The sequence below is a fragment of the Camellia sinensis genome, chromosome 7 (assembly GCF_055761805.1).
Source record: "Camellia sinensis isolate YWXY chromosome 7, ASM5576180v1, whole genome shotgun sequence".
NCBI classification, from domain to species: Eukaryota; Viridiplantae; Streptophyta; class Magnoliopsida; order Ericales; family Theaceae; genus Camellia; species Camellia sinensis.
In genome coordinates this window covers 11,471,096-11,478,420 of record NC_138967.1, presented here as the reverse complement: position 1 = coordinate 11,478,420, position 7,325 = coordinate 11,471,096, and the positions used below count along the sequence as shown (strand labels likewise).

Sequence of the window (7,325 nt, the reverse complement as noted above, 5' to 3'; positions counted from 1 at the left end):
CCCTAAAATTATATACATCATATAATAAAAAAAAGGATGAATTACAAATACACCTTCTGATATTTATTTAAATTATGAATTAATTTATGTAGTTTTAGAAATTACATTATACCTTCTAAGGTTTTTAATTTCATAACAAATAGATCATTTTGTTAATAAATCATTAAGTTAATTAATAATTTTTAATAATTTCAAAATTTTATTTTAATTAATAATTTAGATAATTTTATTATTATATAAATGAACAATTAAAAATTTTACTTTTTTAATTAATTTTATTAAATAAAAAATTCTGATAAAAAATATTTATAATTTTTTAAATCACAAAAAATAATTTACATTTTAAGCGCACCTTAAAGTGTGCTTTTGTAATTTATCCCGAAAACATAAACTTTTAAGGGGGGACGAATGGTACAGAGAACGGGTCCTTGAACTCAGCAAACTATAAAGGTTAGAGGGTTTCAACAAAATTTATTTAATAATAATCATTTTAACTAAAATGCCTAAAATCAATGTACCCAAATCCTAGATTTCTTCATTGGCCAGCGTCGCCGTGGTAGTTGATGTAATCAGACGGCCAAAATCTGGAGAAAACCGTCGAAAGTGACGCCGTGGTTTTCACCACCGCCACCGCCACCGCCACCGCCCAATCTGATCATGGCCTTGATATCTTCATCAGACGCTTCAAAACCAGCCCACCGGAGGTAGCTCCGGAGATCCTCCTCCCCTACCCTCCCATCTCCATCTCTGTCCATAACCCTAAACGCCTCCTCCATCACCCCCAATCTCTCTCCTCCTCTACTTCCATTCCTCCTCGAATCCAAAACCTTCTCGAATTCGTCGTACTCCACGTACCCGTCCTTGTTCAAATCCGCCACCGACATCATAGTTCCGACAACCTCCTCCGCCGCCGCTTCTCCGCCGCCGGCAGAAAATCCAGAGTAGAAGTTGCGGAGATCATCGCGGCTTATCTTGCCGTCGTTATCGACGTCAAGCACGTCGAATGCTGATCGGAACTCTGCAGTGCCGCTGGCGGTGGTGTCGGGGCGGAGGGTGGAGGTAGTGGTGCCGGTGGAGCACATTGCGATTGCTGTTGCGGTTGTGCGGGGAAATGCAAACACAAGAAAGAGAGAGAGAGAGAGAGATTGGGTTGGCGTTGAATGGCAGCTATACGTATATATAGGAGAATAGTTGGACCTCCGGGAATTTTGGGTTAGGTCCACCGCCAGGAATCAGGATCATCTCTTTCCTACTTGACTTTTTACTTGTTGGACCATTAGGCCTAACTTCGATAATCTGAATTGTTCACATTTTAAGATTTATTGAGTATATCATACTTATAAAAAATTAAGTTAATCAGATATCATAAAATATGTATTCAGAAAACTATTTATTAAATTTTTTAAAAAATTAATTTTTAGTTCAATGATCTGAACACATACTTTTTTATACTCGATCAACTTGATATTTTAAAAATATGATATACTCAATAAATTTTAAAATCTAAACCGTCCAAATTATTTAAGTTTAAAATCTAAACCGTCCAAATTATTAAAATTAAACTTAAAAATGAGCCTAATAACCTTACAAGTAAGAAATCATGGAGGGTTCCACCGCCAGCACCAGCTTTGTTGCTAGGATTTCAGAGGAGGAAATATTAAAAAATTAGAAAATTAAAAAAAAGGTTATTGAATTGGGGATAATTAATGAACTAATTCGACCTTCACTTGTGATTTGCTGGTTGAAGTTTTTTTTTTAAGGTTTAGTGATAATTAATGAATCAAATAGTTCGACCATGATTTGTGATTAACTCGTTAAAATTTATTTGAATTTAATTTGTTCATTAAATAAGTCAATTTTAAATATATGTTAGCAACTCATTAACGCTTCGTTTGGGAAGTGCATTAACTTTTTAATTTTTTGACTTTTTTGACTATTTTAGCCTCCGTTTGGGAAGTGGGTTGGCTTTTTGGTTTTTTGGCTATTTTAGCCTGGGCTATTTTAGCCTGGTTTGGGAAGGGCTTTTTGGCTTTTGGCTTTTTTGAATTTTTTTGTGAGAGAGGATTGTAATGATTATGGGTTGGATTTGATGTTTTGTTTTTTGTGGCTAAAATAGCCTATTTTGTTTTTTGTGGCTATTTTAGCCAAAAAAGCCTGGGTTTTTTCTTGCCAAACGGAGGCTTAGTTGGGGGCTAAAAAACTTAATTTGGAAAGAATTTTTGACTTTTTTAGTTTTTTTGATTTTTTTATGAAAGTAAGAATGTAATAATTGTAAGTTAGACATGATATTTGGTCTTATTAAATTAAAAAATTTATTTTATTTTTTATGACTATTTTAATCAAAAAAAAAAAAAAAAAAAAAAAAAACCACAAAACCTTCTATCCAAACATAGGTTGAAAGAGGTTGACGGGTGGGGAAGCGATGAGACTAGAGTGGGACGGTGTGGTATGGGGAGTTGCAGTTGTAGTAACCAACAAGAAAAGGTACGGATGAACAAAAAGGATGAGAAAACGTTGGGAATAACATGGTGAAATTAATAGTGATCGCCAATAATTGAAGTAGTAAAGAAAAATGTAAGGGTGAGGAAGAAGTAAAGAATAAGGGACATACTAATAAAAATTCAAAGAGAAATAACTTTTTGGTTCCAATTTTTTTAAATAAAGTAGATTTTAATCACTTTGTTTGATTAGAATTTTTTAAAAACACATTTAAAAAAAAAAATTACTTTCTTGTTTTTCATTGTTTTTAATTTTTACTAAATTTTTAACTATTTTTTTTAAATTTTTAGACGTACCTAATATAAACATATCTAAAAAGTAAGAAATTTGTGAAAAAATCTTTTAAAAATTTAGTAAATACCAAAAATATGAAAAAATACGAGAATTTAGTACATTTTTTTATATTTTATGTATTTATTAATTTTTTAAAATATTTTTTCACAAATTTTTGACTTTTTAGATGTATCTAAGTAAGATGAATTTAAAAAAGTAAAAAAAAAAATGTTTAAATTTTAAAAATATTCACTAAAAACAAAAAAAAAAAATCCGAAAACTAAAAAACTCAATTTTTAAAAAAATTAATTCAAAAAACTCAAACCAAACACATTGAATAATTTTACAAATAATTTTGGAACTTTCATATTCTTTGCAATTATTTTTTGTTCTCTCATTCTTTCACAATTTTTTATTTATTTGTTTATTCTTCATATCATTTATTTATAATTTGACACATCCATCAAACCAAGTAAAAAAAACAGTATAACAATGTTTACCACATTATCATTAATATGGGGTGTTTGGTGTAGATTATAAGAGGTGATTATTACTTATTTTAATTTGAAAAATTGTATTAGATTGTTTGGTACCGTTTTTCTTTACATCTTTTTAGACCGAAATAATTTAAATAATCAATGAAAAGCTAATTATTTAGAAATTAAAGAATGAGTGTTTTTGATTTCTATTTTCTTATTATCAACTTTTAACTTATAATAAATTATACCAAGAAAGACCTATATAATTCAGTAACAATCATATATACAAATAGTGACCTATATAATAATATTGAATAATAATATTGCAATATATATATATATATAGGGACCTGTTGTAGTGTGCAACCCTTTAAGGGTTGCACACCATATGCAACTTCATTATTGACCATTAGATTACATAAGTTGATCTTGACGGTTGAATTATTTAATTTTGAAAAATTTGACACCGGAGCAACCGGTTGACAGATCTATATTCTCTCTTCTTGCATAGCATTCTCTCTACTTTCACTCTCGTCTCTCTTTCGCCCCCTCTCTCTCTCTCTCTGTTGCCCCTTCCTTCCATCTCTTCCCCTCGCTCCTCTCGCTCTCTTCTCTCTCTATTGCGCTCATTCCTCTCTCTTTCTCTGGCTCGATTGAATGCAAGCCGAAGTGGTTGTTCTGTTTAAAACCCTAATCTAACTAAGTGAGCCTCTGTTTGGTTTCTAAGAAAATAAAGAATTTTTTTTGGAAGAGCAATCAACAAGGTATGCCTCCCTCTGATTATTTCTGAAACCCTTCCTCTTCTAAAACTCTGTTCTTTCCCATTTTTTACTCTGTTTTCTCTCTCTAAATTTGTATTCCAATCTCTCCTGTTTCACACTCATTCGAAATTTGTACGAATGAGTGTCTGTGTCTGTGTAACTTGATTTTGATTTTCATTCAGTTGGTAAATAGGAGAAATTATTCAATGCTCGTGGAGCAATGGTAAATAGGCAATTCAAGTTGTTCTGAATCAAGTTCCTTCAAGTTGTTCTCAATCGACAGTCGAACGATCTTCTGGAGGTGCGAATTGCAAATCTCTCTCTCTCTCTCTCTCATAACGAACAGAGCTTTGTTCCCAATCTCTGTTATTGTACATTTTCGATGTCATCGAAGATGCTTTCAAGATCACACTGATTATCTGTGCGTGAGATGAGTTCTCGTTGATTCATTCAAATTTGTTCGATTTTTATTATTTTGATTGCTGTTAAGAGTTTAATTTTAATTTATATTTTGGTCGATTGATGCTTATTTATTAATCTATAAATATGGAGTGTTCTTGTTCTGTTTCTTTAGGTTTTGTAAGTTGATTTTGTGTGTATGTTTTTTCAAGTGTTTGGTATAGAACACAAAAGTTTCTAGGGATTTGATTTTGGTTTTTTAATTTTGTATAATTTTGAGTTTTGAAAGCTGTTAATTGATGAAGCTAGGGTTTATGAGGTTAATTTGATGAAGCTAGGATTGGGTGGATGTTAATAGGGAAGGTGCATTGATACTTACACAACTATGGCTTTAGTTTTCGAGTTTGAATAAGACTTTTTGACTGGAAAAATAAAGCCCTAAGCAAGTGCATGTGGGTTTTCACACTTTGTTGGGTTGCTTTGACTTCATCCACTAGCATTTTATAATCTCCACCTCTACTTTTATTTTTAGGAAGCCATTCCAAAAATGAAAGATAAAATTGAATTCATAAATTAAACTGTATCTAGGACAACTTGATAGTTTCTGACAATGATTGTGCCCTATGATGAGGTTGAGGTTGTTCACTTCATAAGATGACACTGCCTTAATGAAATTCAATTTATTTTTTTATTTTTTGATAAGGACATCTATTAGGATAGATAAACAAGTGCTATAGTGGCTATGTTTCCTTGGTGGATGCCCGACCTGCATGCTCTTTGCTTTCCAAACTAAACCTTGCGGAATTGAGCTGGATAGCAGCCTGAGTTTAGTGTTGCATGATATACTGTCCTCTGTCTCTATTCTCTTCTTGCTTCATTTTTTTCTTTTTTCTTTTTCTTTTTTCTTTTTATAAAATGTTTTGATCGTATTTTCTTTTCCTTTGTCATGTTTTTGTTAGGTAAGGAAGAGAGACTCAAACTTTTAGTCTGTTTATTAAGATAATGCAACCTGCGTAGCTGCGGTATCATTTTTCACTCATTATTAGATTTTTTTTAGTGTTTTTCTTTTTTGCGTTGGCAACTTAGTCCAAGTGTTTGTTAACTAGATTATTATTTAACAAATCTATTTATATGTGCATGTGGTGCAATTGATGAATGTATTGTACAACCTAGCCGGTGTAGGATATTTTCAATTCCCACATTAAGTATATATGTCAACTGATGAATGTACTATAACTTTTAAGATTTTTGTTTGTTTTTTCCCTAATCAAAGATACTAGAAGTTTATTCTTCTTGTCTTTCTTCACAAGGAATTCTGATTGAAGCCTGATGGATTAGTTACATGTGGTATAATCTATTTCTAACCATTTGCAATTTATCTCTATGCCTCAGTTACATGGATGCAGTTAGTTATTTTTAACCATGTGAGGAACTATGCTTTTAATCTTTGGAAGAACAAGGGATTGAGGGAGGTACTGTCTACTACCACCAGTTTTATATTTTTCTTATTTGATTGTGTGGAAAGTAGTACTAATGTTGTTAAGGATGGACCCTGGTTTTTTGGGGGGCACTTTCTTGTACTGAAAAAGTGGCACAATATGATGAAATTATCTAAGGAGAGGCTTGATAGAATTTTGATTTGGATTAAGTTGTTTAACATTCCTTTAGAATTTTGGGATGATGATGGGCTTAGTAGGATTTCAAGTGCTAGAATTTCATTTGCTAAAATATGTGTGGAAATAGGATTGGATTCTCTTCCTACTGATTTTCTAATCAAATGTGAAGATCAGAGTGTTGAGATTGGGGTTGAATACCTGTGGACTCCATCCAAGTGCTCAAAATGTAAAGTCTTTGGGCATATGGAAGATAAATACATCAAAACTCGAGTGGAGAATTTGTCCAAAGAAAGTATTTCACAGAAGGTGTAAACTTTTGGTGACTAAAAAAATTTAGTCGTTTTATGTTCAATTTTTGCCGACGGCAAAAAAAATTAGTAGCGAAATTATGTTTTTGACTACAAAAGATTAGTCATTATTGATTAATATTTGTTGACAAATAATAATTTAGTTACTAAAGGGTGAGAAATTTTATTACCGCATGCCCCTCTTCTCTGTTTCACACAAACACTTTCTTCTCTGTTCTCTCTTACACACATAGAACAGTCAACGCCAAACCTCACCTCAAGCCGCTGTGCTCGATTATCCGCTTTTACAAAGTAGAAGTCACATAGCGCAATGTCCTCAACTTGCTATCTCAAAAACTCTTTCTTCCATGTAGCCAGAATGCCTCTTGGCAACACCACCAGTGGTCTAGCATGGAGATACTTGGCCAAAAAACTCTGCATAAAACTAATTGTCATGAAAGCTTTTCCAGAGCCTGGAGCGTGGGCCATGATGTAGCCACCTGGATTCTCTGCAACCAAGTTACTCAGTAGAAAATTGAAGCCCTCAACTTGATGGGGTTTCATCTGCTTTTTGTGCCTAGGATGAGTAGCAATTTCAGTGACATCAAAATCCTGTCCACATAATTGAACCCCATCATGAAATATTTCAGTTGCTTCCTTATCCTTATAGTCCAGCCTCCATAAAAGTATGTACGTGTAGACCTTGTGCCCTAAATCAAAAAGAAAATGAAGCAAATTAGTCAAAGAAAATCCAATAGAGAGAAAATCAGTAGCTTCATACCTACAAAAAAAAAAGTTACGAAGAAAATTAAGAAACTGGTAAATTAGCAACATTGTAAAGCTACTGAACATATAAAGAAAATCGGTAGCTCCATACCTGCTTTACTTATTTTGTCCTATGCACTACAAGTTTCTTTTTCAAGTTGTATGATTTATTTTCTTGGAGCTGTTTGCTTAATCAAGAGTTCTTGTTTGCATGGTAGGATTTACAGCTACGCTAGGGCTTATGTT

The 7,325-nt window shown here is 32.6% G+C and overlaps 1 pseudogene across 1 annotated transcript; it reads right to left on the bottom strand.

The window, feature by feature from the left end:
• Positions 1 to 404: 404 nt before the first annotated feature.
• On the bottom strand, positions 405 to 1,139 carry LOC114296066 (calcium-binding protein CP1 pseudogene; annotated as a pseudogene). The gene has a single exon (XR_014334511.1). The product of XR_014334511.1 is annotated as a calcium-binding protein CP1 pseudogene (transcript).
• Between the last annotated feature and the right edge of the window lie 6,186 nt (positions 1,140 to 7,325).